At 41.6% G+C, this 17575-nt stretch overlaps 1 long non-coding RNA gene and 1 other non-coding gene across 3 annotated transcripts; both read left to right on the forward strand.

Annotated features, from left to right (window-relative positions):
* The first annotated feature begins 71 nt into the window (after window positions 1-71).
* LOC113964972 lies at window positions 72-17368 on the forward strand. Of its 2 annotated transcripts, none has more exons than XR_003533371.1 (3): window positions 72-107; window positions 15187-15274; window positions 17202-17368. It is a non-coding gene; the product is annotated as an uncharacterized LOC113964972 (long non-coding RNA). The 2 variants fall into 2 exon arrangements; XR_003533373.1 differs by lacking the exon at window positions 72-107 and adding an exon at window positions 9963-10131.
* On the forward strand, window positions 14219-14290 carry TRNAE-CUC. Its single transcript has one exon. It is a non-coding gene; the product is annotated as a tRNA-Glu (tRNA).
* Window positions 17369-17575: the final 207 nt, after the last annotated feature.

The raw sequence follows: 17575 nt of genomic DNA on the forward strand, positions 1-17575 counted from the left end.
CCTCATAATGATCTGCAGGTTCCTCACGAGGGGAAGTGGAGGGGCAGGCACTGATCTCTTTTCTCTGGTGACCAGCAAGAGAACCCAAGGGAATGGCATGAAGTTGTGTCAGGGAAGGTTTAGGTTTATATAAGGAAAAGGTTCTTCACACAGAGAGCAATTGGGCACTGGAACAGGCTTCCCAGGGAAGTGGTCACAGCACCAAGAGTGACAGAGATCAAGAAGTGTTTGGGAAATGCTCTCAGGCACATGGTATGACTCTTGGGGTTGTCCTGTGCAGAGCCAGGGATTGGGCTTGATGATCCTTGTGGGTCCCTTCCAACTCAGGATACTCTCTGTTTCTATGACCCCCACAGTTTGTAGGTGTGGTGTAACACAAAACAGGTGAAGTTACAACTACATTGTACTGTTGGTCCAGGCGCAATTTCCTATGAGCTGACTTGCATGGCATGTATAGCATGGTCTGAGCCCAAGCAGCTCTCCAGGCTTCCCTGAACTTCCCACAGGGGCAATAAAGAGGCAAACAACTCAATCCCCTTGTGTCCGTGAACTCAAGCCTCATCTCAATCCTAGCCACCAAAGCCAATATAGACGTAGCACTAGAGACCACTCAGTTATGATTTCCCTCAAGCACAGATCTCTACTGAGCCATCACCAAAAATGTTCTAGATTTTCACATCAGTTTACGCAGAGCCACAGGGTCTCTTCTGGTTTGTGGGTTTGTGGCATGGGATGCCAGTAGGTGATGACTATGGCTGATTCTTGCAAGGTGCTTCAGATCCTAAATTCCCACCAAATTCAGAGCATGCTGAATGGTTTCTCTTGCTGGCAGGATGCAGCCTTTAATGCAAAGCTTGTCAATCATGTGGCCTGAAGATAAATAAAGGCTAAATGAAATTAAAAAGTGCTGAAAACCATTGTTTAACTGATGTCTGTAATCCAGTCTAATAAAATGTCCAGTACACTTTCTCTTGGAAATATTATGCACATTATATATATGCATCATGCAATGTACGTATGCAATTCATATCCTACATTTATTATATGTTTGTTTCTTCATGTACATACACACATCCAAAAATTCCAGAAGTTAGAAAAAAATTTTCTGCTTTATAGTACTATGAATGTCCCAAAGATTGCAGCAACGACAGAAAGGTAAATATAGAATGTGCCTATATAAAACACAAACATCAGTAGAACAAGTTCCAGCAAAATCAGCATCTTTGTAAGTGCCTTCAAAACAGAACTAAATATATGAGAAAAATAAACTGCTTCCCCTAAATGTCATCATACCATGATGCATAGTGCTGCACAAATCATGGAAGACAAAATCTAAACAAATATTCTAAACTTAGTAAGAGATTTTAAGAATATCTATACAAAAAAAAAGACATTGAACAACTGTAGACTCTTCATTGGCCACCTATAAATTGTCTGTATCTGCTACCCAGATAGTATACAATTTCTCCTTGAAAATACTACTTTCCTTCTTGATGCATGCTGTTTCAAGCTTAGTTTCCTTATGAGAGTGTTATATTTTGTTCTTTGAAAAAAAAGCTTGGTGTCTTGAATCCTCCATAGATGCTTCAGTAAGATTCTTCTTGTGCCACAACATGAAAGCTTAGAATATGTGGCCAGGAACTTGCAATAATTTGAAGAAGACTCGTGGGATTTAGACAGACAATACCTGGCATTATCACGAACTAATGGCAAGATGATTTGGAAGCCCTGTTTCTGTGGTTAAGGGGATTTAAGGGAATTCCTAACTACATAGATCTGCAGTTTCCAGCACCAATCAAAGAGATATTTCTGAGTGGAAATTATTCCATACTTGTAATGTGCTATTTTCTGGTGCTGTCCTCTGAGGCATCTGGTACTAGATCACAGCATGGAACTGCACTACACTGACCTTGGTTTCTGTCCAACCTGTCAGGTCTTAGGTTCTGGCAGCTCTTTGTTCCCCTCCTAGTCCTGTGTAACTGCTGCTTTCAGCTGTATTGTGTGGGAGAGAGTATTTTTTTCTGAAAAGTTGGCCAGCTCTTCTCTCTGAATCTGTTGCAATGTCAGCATCCCTTCCAGTAGGGTAAGGAAATTATATGAATGTAACAGCTCGTGATGCCTCAAGATCAAGTGCTACAAAATATATATTTCTAGAAATATATTACTTTCAAGTGCAGAACATTTAGACACATCTTAATTGTTTTCCCTTACGTAAAATGCATGGTTCTGAGACTAGGATTCTTTTATTCCTAATTGATGCTCTCTCACATGTCTTGTATGGTCTTGTGCTGCTGCCAGCCATGAAAGCAGTCATTGGCAAAACTGCACAGGCTGTTTAGCTTCATTTCCTTTTGTTGCTGAGACACAGCTTGATGTATATTTGTTTTGTTGTGTGCTTCAGGTTTGCTAGTAAAGCTGGTTTAGTTAAGGTTCTCTGTTTCTGTTTGCTTCTTAACTTTTTGCCTTTCAATTTTTAATATCATGCCAAACTGATTTACTGTAAAGACATGAACAAACAGGTGTGCACATTCTGATAAAGAGCAGACATTTATCCTATGGCAACAGCTATTCCTCAGATGTTTTGTCCACATGAATGCAAGACCAGAATGTTTTTAAGAGGATGCCCACCCCTGAACACTGGTTGCATATCTAGAGGCCAGGTCGATGAGAGACTGCCTAAACATGTGTCTTTTATTCTTGGCCTAAGCCACTCTTCAACTTAGACCTCCTCGTGAGGGCATCTTCTACTACACTGTTTGGATGGACTTTTTACCTGGCACTAAACTGGAAAACTGCTGGTTATATCAATGGTTATAGTGGTTATACATGTATGGTATATATGGTTATATTTTTAATAGAGGGGACCCCTGGTGGCCTAGTGGTTAGCATGCAGGACTCTCACCTCTGCGACCCAGGTTCGAATCCCAGCCAGTCCCCCGGGCAGATGGAGCCCGTTAGCCCTGTAAGGCCATCCATCTATGAGAAGGTCACTCTAAACAAACCTACATCCTGAGGACCTCACTGCCATTGTCCAAGATTGCTTGGCCCCGGCAGATGAACCTTATGATTAAAGGGTGGGGTCAGTTCAGCGCAGGCTGTGTCTCACCTAAAAAATCCATTGCGCAGGCTGGAAAGGTAAAAAGACCTTTCCCCAAATCTTCGTTCGCGAAGACTGGCCATTATTATATTTATATTATTTTTAATAGATTAATATATATAAATCAAACTTTGTTTCATAGATAGTAGTGTATTAACTTCTTAATATACATATAAGTTCATGTTCCATCCATTTACAGAAAAGCATGAGCTATGGTACATGGCATTTCTCTTCAGCTCTCTCTAGGATGTGCTTTCTCTATCGACCGAGGCTGAGCCTGACTAGATATCTCAGGTAAGTCTTTTAAGTTAGATGACATGAAACTGGGGTTTTATCTGTGTAGATAGTACATAAGGATGCCCTGCCTTCAGATCTAACTCTCTTCGGCTCTTTTTATCAGGGACACCCACTAAAAAGGTAGTGTCTGTGGAGAAAAGGTACAGAAATCACAATGCAAAGGGTTCAGTTGGGATGAACATTGTTTAAAATTGTGCTTAACATCAATTTTAACATATTGTTTATTTCAATATCTCTTTTTTCTTAAATCGTTTAATAACAGTATTTATACATAAAAATGAAATTGTGCAATAGAAATATTGGCCTTAGAAACAATATGTAGCAGATTTCTGCAATCTATGAGCTTCTGTTTACACAAGAAAACTAATTTTTCTGCTGTTGTATTTAAGAATGAAAGTTATAGAATTGTCACAGTCTTGGTGAGGTTATTGATACTGAGATAGCTATTCTCAAATATCAAACATTGCACCTTTTTCTAAGATGAGTCTTGCAACACATGCTTGTACATTCCCCTCAACCTCAACACACCATACAAACCTCTTTCTCTGCCTGCTCTGATTTCCTACAGAATTGGCGCTTTTTTTCCCTTTTTTTGTTCTTCTTTCTCCCCAAAAAATGATTGAACCTTCCCATACACCTTTAGCTTCCTATTATTAATTCACAATAAAAAATTATTCTTTGCTTAACAGATTAAGTCATAAACTTGGAGGTATGTGAGATTTGTTGCTTCTCATTTTAAGGATGCATCCTAAACATTTGGAATAGAGTGTGAAATAAATTTAAATAGTATTTAGGTACTTAATTCTTTTTATCCTTACCTCTGTTACATAATTTTATTTTTTTTTTAAATGTCAACCAGCAAGTTTTTGCTTAATTTATTTTATTCCATAGTGAAAAGCAATTTCAGGTCCTTTGAATGACTGCGTAGAGGTGACATGCTTCAACGTTTCTATGTATTCATGTTAAAAAAATAAAATAGAACTACTGGTAATTCTAAAACTCCTTTGGTAGACAAGGAAAAGCAATTAAAAATTTTGATGCTCATTACAGGGGTTTGGACTAGAAGACCTTTAAAGTTCCCTTCCAACTCAGGATAGTCTGTTCTTTGATTCTATTATTCTATGATGCAAAGCTTTCAAGGTCAAATGATGAGTTGCCTACAGGAAGTTTTCATGACGAGAGAAAAGCAATTGGGTGGAAGTAAATACTAATTCTTTTTCTCCAGCTTCATTGTTGTCTTTAAAGTAGTCATACAATGGATGATTTCCCTTTCAACTACTTAGCAAGAAGCTATGAAAAGCATTTTGACATTCAATTGTTTGAGGAATCATTGACCACAAAAGGAAGTATGCATTTTTCACTGAACCCTCTAATTCCTTTCTCAGTTGGAAAAAAAAAAAAAATCTATTTCGGCAGTAACTCCAGTTTCCACTGTATTATTTTAGCTGTGGATGAATCTTAGAAAACAGTACTTTTTAATTTTACTTTTTTAAATTTTCTGTCATGACCAACTATTTGAAGACATACAGATATCCAGAGATATCTGGTGTTCTACAACATTCTACAATTTTTTCTTGCTTCTGCACCAGTCATGATGTTTCTAGCAGCAAAATCAAAACATAAACCCAAAAATATTTCAAGAGTTTCATTTTTAAAAGTAAAATTATTTTTATAATCTGCATTTATAGAATCAAGGAATAATTTGGGTTGGAAGGGACCCTTAAGATCATCTAGTTCCAAGCCCCCTACCATGGGCAGGGAACTTTCTACTAGAGCAGGTTAGTCAGAGCTCCATCCAGCCTAGTCTTGAACACCTCTGGGGACAGGGAGTACTCAGCATCTCAGTGCAACCTGTTCCAATATCTCACCATCCTTATAGTAAAGAATTTCTTCTTAATATCCAATCTAAACCTACTTTCCTTCAGCCTAACACCGTATGTCCTATCACTACATGCCCATGTGAAAGTCCCTCTCCAGCCTCCTGGAAGGCTGCTATAAGGTCTCCCTGAAGCCTTCTCTTCTCTGGGCTGAGCAATGCTAACTCTTTCAGCCTGTCTTCGTAGAAGAGATGCTCCAGCCCTGTGATCCACTTAGTGGCCCTTCTCTAGTCTTGTTCCCCATCCTTCTTTTGTTGGAGGCCCCAGATCTGCACACAGCACTCCAGGTAGGGTCTCACCAGAGCAGAGAAGAGGGGGAAAATCACCTCCATCAACCTGCTTTTGATGCAGCCCAGAATACAGTTGGCTTTCTGGGCTGCAAGCACACATTGCCGAGTCATGATCAGCTTTTCATATACAAACACGTCCAAGTCTTCTTGAGGCTAACCTTGATCCATTCTCCACCCAGCCTGTACTTGTGCTTAGGACTGCACTGACCCAGGTGCAGGATCTTGTACTTGGCTTTGTTGAACTTCACGGGTTTGCGCAGGCCCAGCTCTGTGAAACACTGGATTGTTGGCTCAGACCAACTCAAGTGTGTGTGTGGGAGGGGAAGGGGCACGTCAAATTTCAGAAAGGTGAGGTGATGTCCTGTTATTCCCCAGCCCTTTGGAGTCTCCTTGGGTAGCCCTGGAGCAGCTGTCAGTTAAAGGCAGCCCAGGAGCACAGCCCACACCACACCCTGGAGCCCTGTCCCAGCCTCAGATCGCCTGGCATGCTGGAGGTCCTGCCTGGGGGTGTTGGGGTGTGGCCACAGAGGGGGCAGAGCAAACAAAAGAAACAACATGTGCTCTCCATATGTTCGATCCCTACCTTCTGGACATATAGAAGCCAGACTTGCTCTAGATTCTGGGTGGTAGTTATAATTCTCTGTTTTCTGTCTCTTTCTTTACTTCTTCTTCTCCTAATCTCCTTTCTTAATATTTTGGGTAACTTAAAGCTGGATGGGTTGGATTTTGCTAAGTTGTATAGGTTAGCATGTGCTAAGTCAATGCTTTGTGAAATGCTTTATTTTTACCAAGGAAACTTTTACCAAGTTTCCTTATTTTCTAAACAACCATCTTACAACCTCTCAAGCCTATCAAGGCCCCTCTGGATGGCATCCCTTCCCTCCAGTGTGTCAACTGCACCACACGGCTTGGTGTCATTGTCAAACTTGCTGAGGGCGCACTCGATTCCACTGTCCGTGTCACTGACAAAGACGTTAAACAGTGTGGGTCCCAGTATCTACCCCTGATGATGCCACTCACTGCTCTCCACTTGGACAGTTAACTGTTGACCACAAGTCTTTGAGTGTGACCATCCAGCCAATTTTATATCCACTGAGTGATCTGTCCATGAAATCCATGTCCTTTTAGTTTACCGACAAGGATGCCATGCAGGACAGTGTTAAATGCTTGGCACAAGTCCAGATAGATGATGTCTTGTTGCCCTTCATTCATCCACCACTGTGGTAATCCCACCTTAGAAGGTCATCAAATTTGTCAGGTATGATTTGCCTTTAGTGACGCCACGTTGGCTGTCACCAATCACCTGTTTATTTTCCATGTACCTTAGCATAGTTTCCAGGAGGATCTGCTCCATGATCTTGCCAGGCACTGAGGTGAGACTGACTGGCTTGTAGTTCCCTTTCTTATTTCCCTTTTTCAAAATAGGGGTTATGTTTCACCTTTTCCAGTCAGTGGGAACTTCACCAGATTGCCATGACTTCTCAAATCTGATGGATAGTGGCTAACCACTTTCTTGGCCAGTTCTCTCAGGACTCATGGATGTACCTCATCAGGTCCCATGGACTTGCGCACCTTCAAATTCCTTAGATGTTCTCAAACCCAGTCTTCACCTACAGTGAGCAGTTCTTCATTCTCACAATCCCTGCTATCACCTTCTGCAACTCAGGCGTTGTGTCAGGAGCACTTGCTGGTGAAGACTGAGGCAATAAAGTCGTGAGTGCCTCAACCTTTTCCATGTCCTGGGTAACTAGGTCTCCCATATACTTCCTGAAAAGGACCCACATTTTCCCTAATCTTTCTTTTATCACTGTTGTAGATACTCTTGTCCTCGGCCAGATTTACTTCTACCACTGCTTTAGCTTTCCTAACCACATCCCTGGCTGTTCAGACAGTTTCTCTGTATTCCTCCCAGGCTACCTTTCCCTGCTTTCACCCTCTGTAAGCTACCTGTTTTTGTTTAAATTTGTCAAGGAGCTACTTGTTCATCCATGCAGGCCTCCTGGCGTTCTTCCTTGATTTTCTCTTTATAGGGACGCATTGCTCTTGAGCCTGGAGGAAACAATCCTTGAATATCATCCAGCTCTCTTGGTCCTGTTTTTCTTTCAGGGCTCTATCCCATGGCACTCTACCAAAGAGATCCTTGAAGACACCATTGTCTTCTCTCCTGAAGTCCAGGGTAGTGTTTACAAGCTGTCTTTCATCTGACAGTCCTCTTATCTTTACTGATTATTGCAAAATCATATTATCTTTTATATTATAAATTGCAAAGCATGTTTTTAGATGCAAGGAGGGATCTTTCCTTATTGATGGGATTTAATCACTGGAGTCTTTATCCCAGTTGCAGACCATGCGAGAATATAATTCAAAGAATCAAGCATACAAGAAAAATACTTGGGCACAAAGTTAGATGATGATCATTTTGACAGCTATATCCTGCTGCATGTAGAGTGAATAAGACCCAAATATTGTGACCCACACTGCTTTTATTTATTCTCTGGTGATATATGTGAAGGATCTTCATTAGCTAATGAAATTAGAGTACTCAGATAATACTAGCTGTAATTTCTTTTCAGATTTTAGCTCCCTGAACATTCATCCCAATGTATCATTTTGTGTTTCACAGGCAGTAGGACATATACCCATATACAGCCAGAGAAATTTAGGGTGCACTCTTTGTGCATAGCTGTAAATCACAATGTTTGAGATCAAGTATGTACAACTTTATTTTAAACAGGATTGCTGGGAAGATGAAACAGCCTTCAGCAAACATAACTCAGAATTTCCTCCAGGGGAACTGCTTGCACTATTTCTCTCAAACATTCTCAGATCTTCATCTTTGTCTGACCAGGCTATTCAATCTTCACACTACAGATTTCCAGTAAAGTCTTAGTGAGTCCCTCATATTCAGTTTGTTTGTGAGTGTTTTCCCCTTGCCAGTCCCCAGGACTGTATTCAGTCCTGGCCAGTATGGTAAGGTCCAAGGGAAAATTCCTGTGTGTATTTCTACCATGGGGCTCAAAAGCTTTCCCTCTGCAATAGCTTTAGTGCTAAATGTGCTCACTTTGTCCGTACAAAACATCTCATAACAGTTCATTATCCTTCTTTTTCAAAGATGCTAAATTTGCATGAAAATTTCCACAGAGCACTGGAGAGGGGTCTACCTGGGAACAATCAGGCAAATCCAGAAAAAGCTAAAAAGTTATTTTACTTCTTCTGTACCTCAAATCCATCTTGCAAGAAAATGTATAGTGCTCCCGTGTGGCAAGTATTCACTGGCTACAAGAAAACACCCCCATAAGTAATTTTGTTCTGAGTGCAATTTCCTTATTCATGTTATAGCATTCATGTATATTTAATAGTCAAACCAGAAAGACAAAACTATGTTTGTGACTCTTCCTGCAAATGTGGAATTTAATGAAGTCTAAGGACAGCTCAAGGAGAAAAAAGAATTTTTGAGATTTTTCTTTAGTTTTTGTTATGACCCTGGGTCTCTCTACTCTGAAAATAAGATTTAATCAATACATTATCAGGGCTGTGGAAAAGTCGAGTTAGCCCACCTTTTACTTACACAAAAGATGAAGTGATGACTCACAAAAAAAGGAAGAAGTAATCACCCTCAGGGACACTTTAAAAAATAAGGAACAGGTTTAAACTAAGAAATATGTAGTCATCCAACAGCTCTGCACATGTTCTACATAGCTTTTACTAAACACCAGGCAAGGGGAAAGTAAAAGTCCCAGCTGACATTAAGAGAGCAATTCGCAAAGTAGTTCTTCCTTGGGGAGGCTGATCACAGAATCACAGCCACATGCCAGTGAGGAAAGATGCTCCATCACGGGACAGTTCACAGATCCCATGTTAGTCTCCTGTTTCAGGACATCAGTGTCTCTAGGGTAAATTTTGCCCCCGTCCACTTTGTATGCCTGGAGCACATGTTCCAGGAAATGTGCATGTGCCTAGTGTTTGAAAAGGGAGCCATCATTTTCTGGACTTCTTGGATTGGTAATGTGTTTCCTTGCTATTAATTTTTACTGATGAGTTTAATAGCTTAGTCTAGATTTTACCACAGATATACAGCAGTTGAAACAGCACAATGAAGACAAAGCGACCTCACTGTGTTTCCTGGAAAAGGAGAGTCCTCATGAGTTTTTCAAGGAATTTATTGTCTTTATTTCTGTCATGATTCATCCACTTTCTGTACCTTTTCACAGGACAGTACTGGATCTGTCTTGAGCTACTTAGCAGTAGAGGCTCAGAGACCCAACTGTTTGCTAAGCACTATTCCTGAAAGAAATCTTCAATACCTGTGGACAAGAGGTGCCCGCACTCCAGCCAAATGGCTTAAAACACAGGCTCGGGGCTTTGGTTGGTACAAAAAAACTATTATATATATGTTTTATGGTTTTATCCAATCTTAAGAAAGGAAGAACGTTGCAATGAGGTCCTACCAGAGCACAGAAGACAAGATCTGCCCAAGAGTACTGAGGCACCTGCCAGAAGAGTTCATCAAGACACTTTCCATCCTTTGCCAGCAGTCCTGCCTAACTGGGGATGTCCCAGTGGACTGGAGGTTAGCAAATGTGACATCCATCTACAAGAAGGGTTGGAATGAGGATCTGGGGAACTACAGGCCTGTCAACCTGACCTTGGGGCTGGGGAAAGTCATGAAGCATACTTATGTATGCTTTGAATGCCATCATGCAATATGTAGAGCACAACCAAGGGATCAGGCCCAGCCAGCATGGGTTTGTGAAAGGCAGATCCTGCTTGACCAGCCTCATCTCATTCTAAGACAAATCGACCTGCTTGACTGAATGAGGGAAGGGCTGGGGATTTTCTCTGCCTGGACTTTAGTAAAGCTTTTGACACTACTTCCCACAGTGTTCTCACAAAGCACATCCAGAGAAGAGCAATGGAGCTAGGGAAAGGTCTAGAGCACAAGCCTGACGAGGAGCAGCTGAGGGAACTGGGGTTGTTTAGCCTGGAGAGAAAAAGCTCAGCGGAGACCTTATCATTCTCTACAACTACCTGAAAGGAGGTTGTAGCCAGGTGGGGATCAGTCTCTTCTCCCAAGTAATAAGCAACAGGACAAGAGGAAATGGCCTCAAGTTGCATCAGGGGAGGTTTAGATTGGATAGTAGGAAAAATTTCTTCACCAAAAGGGTGATCAGGCACTGGAACCGGCTGCCCAGGGAAGTGGTAGTCACCATCCCTAGAGGTATTTAAAAGATGTGTAGATGTGGCACTGAGGGAGGTGGTTTAGCGGTGGATTTGGCAGTGCTGGGTTAACAGTTGGACTTGGTGATCTTAAAAGTCTTTTCCAACTTGAACAATTCTATGATTCTATGAAAACAGCAATAATAATTAGTTTCAGAGGGAATTGCAAATAGCAGTGACCTTTCCGCATTTAAAGTGCTGTCTTCACACTTAGATCTAAGAGGACAAACAGAGCAAATTCAAGTGTCTAAGTCTGCACAAAATCCCAGCAGGATTTGGCACAGTCCCACACAGCTGCCAGCTGGAGATGCCCCACTGCTGACAGAAGGGAGGCAGACACTGTAATGGGACCCTGGGAAGGGTCTGCAGGACACAGCAACCACCAGAACACATGGCAACTTTGGGAGCTCACCATGAGCCAAAGTCATCCCAATATTTACAAAAACCTTTAATACACCTGTAACCCTAGCTGGGAATAAAGATGCAAAAATTCTTCATTTGAATGAAAGGAAGAAATGTCAGTAATGCAAATGGCCTGTAAAAATCTCAGAAACAAAGTAAATTGCTAATAACTATCATAATGAGTTAAGAAATGTACAAAAGTATCCAGATTTTGAGTGAACACTGCACTTTGTCACAATGTATTACACTTGTTTAAAAATCTGAAGCCAAAATGAAGTTACATCATTCGAATAGGGAAAAACCTCATCTCTTAAGCAGTACATGTACCACAGTAAAAGTGCTGGTTTAATTGGGGGAGATTAGAAACTGTCTGAAAAATAAAACAATGTAAATGTTACAGGAAGATCCATACAAACTACTGCACAGATTTCCTTGTATCTAATGATTGCTGAGATGAACTCAAAGAGGCAGCAATCCACCTACATCTCAGTGGCCAGGTAATCCACTCTGTGCTGTAAAACGGGGACTGTCTTTTTCACTGGCATCGATGCCATGGCAGAGATTTCACAATTGATTTTTCACAAGCTGTTAGACACAATGCTTTGGAGTGCATACAGGCTCTTCCAGGGAAAGCATGGAGCTATATCTATGGGTGCTATCCCAACATCCTGCTGCGATTGCAAGAATGGATCTTTCTCACCTGTATACACCTGTTACAGTTAGAGGAGAGTGAGAAAGAAAAATTGCTAATTTTTTTTCTTTGACAAGATCAATCTGCTTTTCTTTTCATATTTAAGTGTTTTGGGCTTTTTTTTAATGTACACACACCCACAAGCCAGCTGCTAAGAGACATGCCCCGTGCAGAAAGAACATGCTTCACACAGGCATACAGCAGCTGTAGTTCTGCAGGTTGTGAAAGAACAAATGCACAACTGGGTCATGAAGTGCAAGCCTGCAAATTTCCCATTTCAAATAGACAGCAATCAAAATGTGCCCCTTAAGGATTCAAATGTGCTGAAGCCCACACAGGTGAACAAAAGGGAAATAATCCTTCCATTTTGATGGTCAGTTTTTACACCTCAAAGCCCACCAGCATGCTCTAATTGAAACAACTATTCTTGGGCCACATAAAAAGAGCAATTCTTCTGGTGAAACTGTGAAGATACCAGGTACAGAGAGCCTGCACTGCCACTTACATGCACTGACAGGCAATGAAAGCAAGTCAATTGAAGAGGTCACTGACTCCAACAGTGGTCTTGCCCCTTGGAGTGCAGTGGTCACATAGCTTGTCCCAAAAATATTTTGGACAATGGAATTATCATGTGTATTCAACCAATCCCTAAATAAGAAATAAAAAGTAAAAAAATAAAATATTTTTTAAAAATTAAAAGAAAAATAAGAAGGGAGTATGATTGTCAGTCTAACCAACAACATGAATATTCATGGTGTCATCACCCATCTCTTATCCTGGGATTGACCGAGGATACTTCTTACAGGACAGCTGCACAGGGACAGCAGAGTTTGCTTTTAGTATAAATGTCCTGTATTATACAGAAGGCCAGAGGCCACTGAGCAGCACCCACTTTGAATTAAGATGACATCTTGTCTTCTGCACCAGCTGCAAATGGAGTTGTTGTTTATCTATCCAGCATGTTTATCTACAGCTACCTTGAAAAAAAAACATAAGGTTTTGACATGCTGCTTGAAACAACCTGGCAGGGAGGATGAGCAGGGAGAGGAGGGATGCAAAGAGCACTGAAAGGGAGTTGAAGGCTCTGTCTGGACCTGCAGCTCACCTGAGGCCGTGGGAGAAATCTTTCCTCTTTGAGGTGATTCGGATCTTGAGCACCACTGTTGCAGCCCAGTAGTTGGTTTCAAGGAGAACTGAGTTTGACAGGGAGACATTTCCCCTCTTGTGTGGCTCTAATTCTGCTGCTGGCAATCCTTTTGGTGTCATGTTTGAGCAGGGAAAGTTTGGAGGCCAAAGGCAGCTTTGGATTATGTCATCCAGCAGCATATGTTGGCTGTTCATACTGTCCATTGCACATTCCTGTCCATTCATATTACCCACCTGGGGCAGCCAGGTTCATTTTAGTCATCCCAGGAGTGTACACAAGCCTCTCAGGCTTTACTAGAACTGGTGGATCAGGGCACATACTCCTTAAAGCTCTCAAGATTTGGTGTGCACCCATTCAGTCCTGCCCTATGAACCCCCATCCTTCTCTCAAGAACTCCCCACTTTTCTAAGCCACCCTCTCATGCCTCAAAGAGGACTCCACATTCTCCTTAAACAGCTCTTCTGTTATCCTTTTTACAAATTATGTAGTCATTAGCTGGGGTTGATATAAGTGGTATCCTTGCAGAGCAGTGTAGAAGTTACTTCACTCAAATGCCACAGCACCTGCCCCAGTCTGGACATAGCAACTCCAAAGTTTCTTCCTATTTTTATGACACCTGGAAATGGTAAGTTCTTCTCCATATTTCCTCCCATTCTCACTGCTACGCAGGAGTGTTTAACATCCCTCCTTCATAGCATTATCAAGCTCACTGCACACTGCCTGTCTGATGTAAGTCTGGTGACAGGGACTGGAGCTCAGCACATGCAAGGGGAGGCAGAGATCTGGGTTTGTTCAGCCTTAAGAGGTTCAACAGAGGAAACAGAGCCTGAATCATCTCAGGGGCAGATGGTGATGAGACAAGAGGCAATGGACTCAATGGAAGTCCTAATTAGACAGGAAAAAAATCCTTCCTGTAGAAATGGAAAACTTGACTGGACAAGGCCCAGGGCAACCTGATTCAGTTGGATCCATGTTGAGTGGAGGCTGAACTAGTTGATCCACTTCTGATTTAAACTATTCTGTGAGTCTATGATTTCATTTACCACTTCAAAAACTGTATATTACCAGACTCCACTGGGAAAGAGCCTAATTAAGAGCAGCAGCAGAACAGCCAATGGGAGATGTAGAGGTATTGTAATTGCATTTGCACTGCTGTCAGCAATGGAGCATATTCTATAGTAAATATGACAAAATAGGGGCCCCCTGGTGGTCTAGTGGTTAGGATGCGGCGCTCTCACCGCCGAGGCCCGGGTTCGATCCCCGGTCAGGGAATTCCCCCGGGCAGATGGAGCTCGTCAAGCCCTGTAAGGGCATCCATCTAAGAGAAGGTCACTCTAAACAAACCTACGTCCTGAGGACCTCACTGCCATTGTCCAAGCTCGCTTGGCCCCGGTAGATGAACCTTATGATTAAAGGGTGGGCTCAGTTCAGCGCATGCTGTGTCTCACCTAAAAAATCCATTGCGCAGGCTGGAAAGGTAAAAGACCTTTCCCAAATCTTCATTCGCGAAGACTGGCCATACTTACTTACTTACTTATGATAAAATAGCAATATAAAGTCCAATTTATGAGGTTGCGAGGAATCATGAACCATATGAATGGATTTTACTCATCATTGTGCTTCTTGATGTTTTACACAGTGAGAAAAGCATGAGCCTTTAGTAAAGGCTAAAGAAAATTATGCCTGTCCTGTAACAGTTGTGTTCCTGTTCAGACATTTTTCATCTATAATATTACATTTTGCATTCTCTAGGGCTGTGCTTGAGGTTCACCACAACATTACTGGTGTTTTTCAGAGTTTCAGGTTACTAAGACAGCAACAGTTTTTGTAATTCATACTTTGCAATGCACTGCTTGCTTGTACTTTGTTTATTAATTTTCTATGGCTCATAAAAAATTTAGAAACTGTATTGATAAGGGTCTTGTATGGTTAAAAAAGCCTTCAGGAGTTATGTTGATAGAAAAAAATACTTAATAATATTAATATTGATATAAAAAAGCATTCTATGATTTGTTGATATAAAAAGCCTCTTAAATATTTTACTGAAAAAATCCACCACTGTGAGATTTTAATGAACATAACATGAAAAGGCTCTGAACATAACCAACTGGAATCGATTTTCTGCATTAGTAACCTCAGTTACCCAAACGCAGGATTTTTTTTTCCAGAAAGCTGTGCAGCGCTCAAGACACAAGAAAGACATTTTTTACTCTGGCACAAGGAAGACCTCTGTAAGTGGAACAGGATGGGATCCAGGTGAGAAGCAGACAGTGGTAGAGCAGGTCTTGTCAGCCTAATAGGGAACAAGGGCATGAAAAAGGTACTTGTACTGTGTTGGGGAGCAGTGAGGGTGTCCAGAGAGGCATACCTGCTCAGAGTGACATCTGACCCTGGGAACAGGGAGCTGCTATTTGTGCATCTTTGGATGCAGTAATTATCATTTGCAACAGACACAAAAGTAAGCACAGTCATTTTTTTTCCACAGAGCCCTGTTGGCAGTAGTCAGCTTGGGGAGACTGTGGCACAAGCCTTTGGTGCTCTGGTTCATCTGCCTGGGCTCCAGCACCACAGTTGCTGCTGCAGACCCTTGGGAAGAGCTATAAATCCTGCTATTGTTGGTGACTCTTGTACAAGCACCTGCATCTAAGACCAAGGATGTAGGTTATCCACCAATGCTTATTTATGTCCTTCATTGCATGGGGTGGTGGTAGGAAAACAGCCTATTTTTAACCCATCCATAGGCCACTGAATTTTTTTATGCATGTTGCATTGCTTATATCCTTTCTGAATCACAGTTTGCCCTAGAAGCTGTTTATTTCACTGTTTGATTTTTAAGAGAGGAAACAAAGTGAAAGCAGCACCGAGCAGAGAACTACAGACTGTATATTGACCTTAGAGAGAAAGAGGGAATTTCAGGAGAAGACATCTTAATACTGTAGTGAACATTTTTAAAAGGAGACAATAATGCACATTAGCAGCAGAAATAAATTTCATTTATTTCCTCATAATTTCATTAGGAACTGGTATTTAGACAGGATAAATTCCTTGGGTAAACCCCTATAACACTTCCTTTTATTTGCTTGCATTACATGTTTTATTGCTCCAGGTTTCTCATCTACAAACACAGGGTGCTCAGAAATCAAGACAACTCAAAATAATGATTTAGCAGCATACTAATTTACATACATACAAATAGAATCATTCCATCACTTTAATCTATGAAAAAGAGGTTAGTTAAAAGCTTAGTGACTTATTTAATAGCTAATGCTACATGAGTAAGAAGAGTAGAAAAGTTTCTTACTTCTGACTTTGTCCCAAAGATTCCATCAAACAAAGGTATTTTCTTAACGATTAAAAAGCAAAATTAATGATCCATGTTATTGAGGCAATATAAGCTTCTCAACAGAGACTATTAATAGCTTCCCTGAGCCCAGGGCCTCACACAGTACTTGCCAAGCACCAACTGCCATGGGTCCCCCACTGCAAATCCATCACCCCCTCTTGGAAAAGAAATGCTGCCTCCCACAGCCCTGAACACAATCCTGCTAATAATGTGGAACTCAGAGATGGTGGCTGGGGTATGCAGGAAGCCTGTGGGGAAGTTTTGGGAGACCTGCAGAGTCCAGCAGGGTGAGGGGCTGGCACAGGCACACAGCCAACAGTCCTGGGAAAGCACCTGCTGCCCCACTCCTTGGTACAACAGGCTCCTTCCCACAGCTCCCAGCAAGACAAGACACAGTGCATAGGGTGTTTGTGAGAGGCAGTGCTGCCCAGTGGAAAAAGCAAGAGCAGGACCTATTCTTGGCTCTGCCGATGGCTAATTGTTCACTTTTCTTTCACCAGACATTTATCACCAGCTAAATGTGGTTAATTTTGTGAAATCCTTTGAGACCCCTTGACAAAAGGGGCTCTATGAGAACTAGATACTCAGCAAGTTCAATCCCATTTAAAATCAAGCCCCCCTTCCAGATTCCTCACGTGGTGTGCCTTGAATAATGATGTGCAGCCTCTCACACTGGTTTGTTCAATGGGTTGAATAAGTGAATAGGGACAGAACAAGGAAGCACTTTACTCATGATAGCAAATATGGTGACAAAGTACCATCCTCATGACAGCAGGAATGTGGTGGCCTTTTAATCTCACTGGCATTCCCTGCAATGCTGTCACCTTCTTTTACCTGCAGGCACTTAGCACAGTGAGGAAAAATATCCCATGGAAGAAAAACACTCAGAACAATATTGCATCCATTCTGCTCACTGAATTGAGGACTACCTGATCTAGTTGAAGATGTCTCTGCTAATTGTGGGGGGGGTGGACTAGATGACCTTTAAATGTCCCTTCCAACACAAACTATTCTATGATTCTATATAAGCAGATTATGACCTCTCCCTAGCACTGTTTACTGTAATAAAACAGAAGTTGAAGAGTTTCATTCTGATCCAGCACTTCCACCCATCTTTTTGACACGCTAGAAAATGGAGACTAAAGCACAGTTCTGAATCCACTGGAATTCTGAGGTGTTGCCACCATCAGAAAACCAAATAAAGGACACTTGCA

The sequence above is a fragment of the Neopelma chrysocephalum genome, unplaced genomic scaffold (genome assembly GCF_003984885.1).
Source record: "Neopelma chrysocephalum unplaced genomic scaffold, ASM398488v2 Primary Assembly neopelma1_43, whole genome shotgun sequence".
Classification (NCBI taxonomy): domain Eukaryota; kingdom Metazoa; phylum Chordata; class Aves; order Passeriformes; family Pipridae; genus Neopelma; species Neopelma chrysocephalum.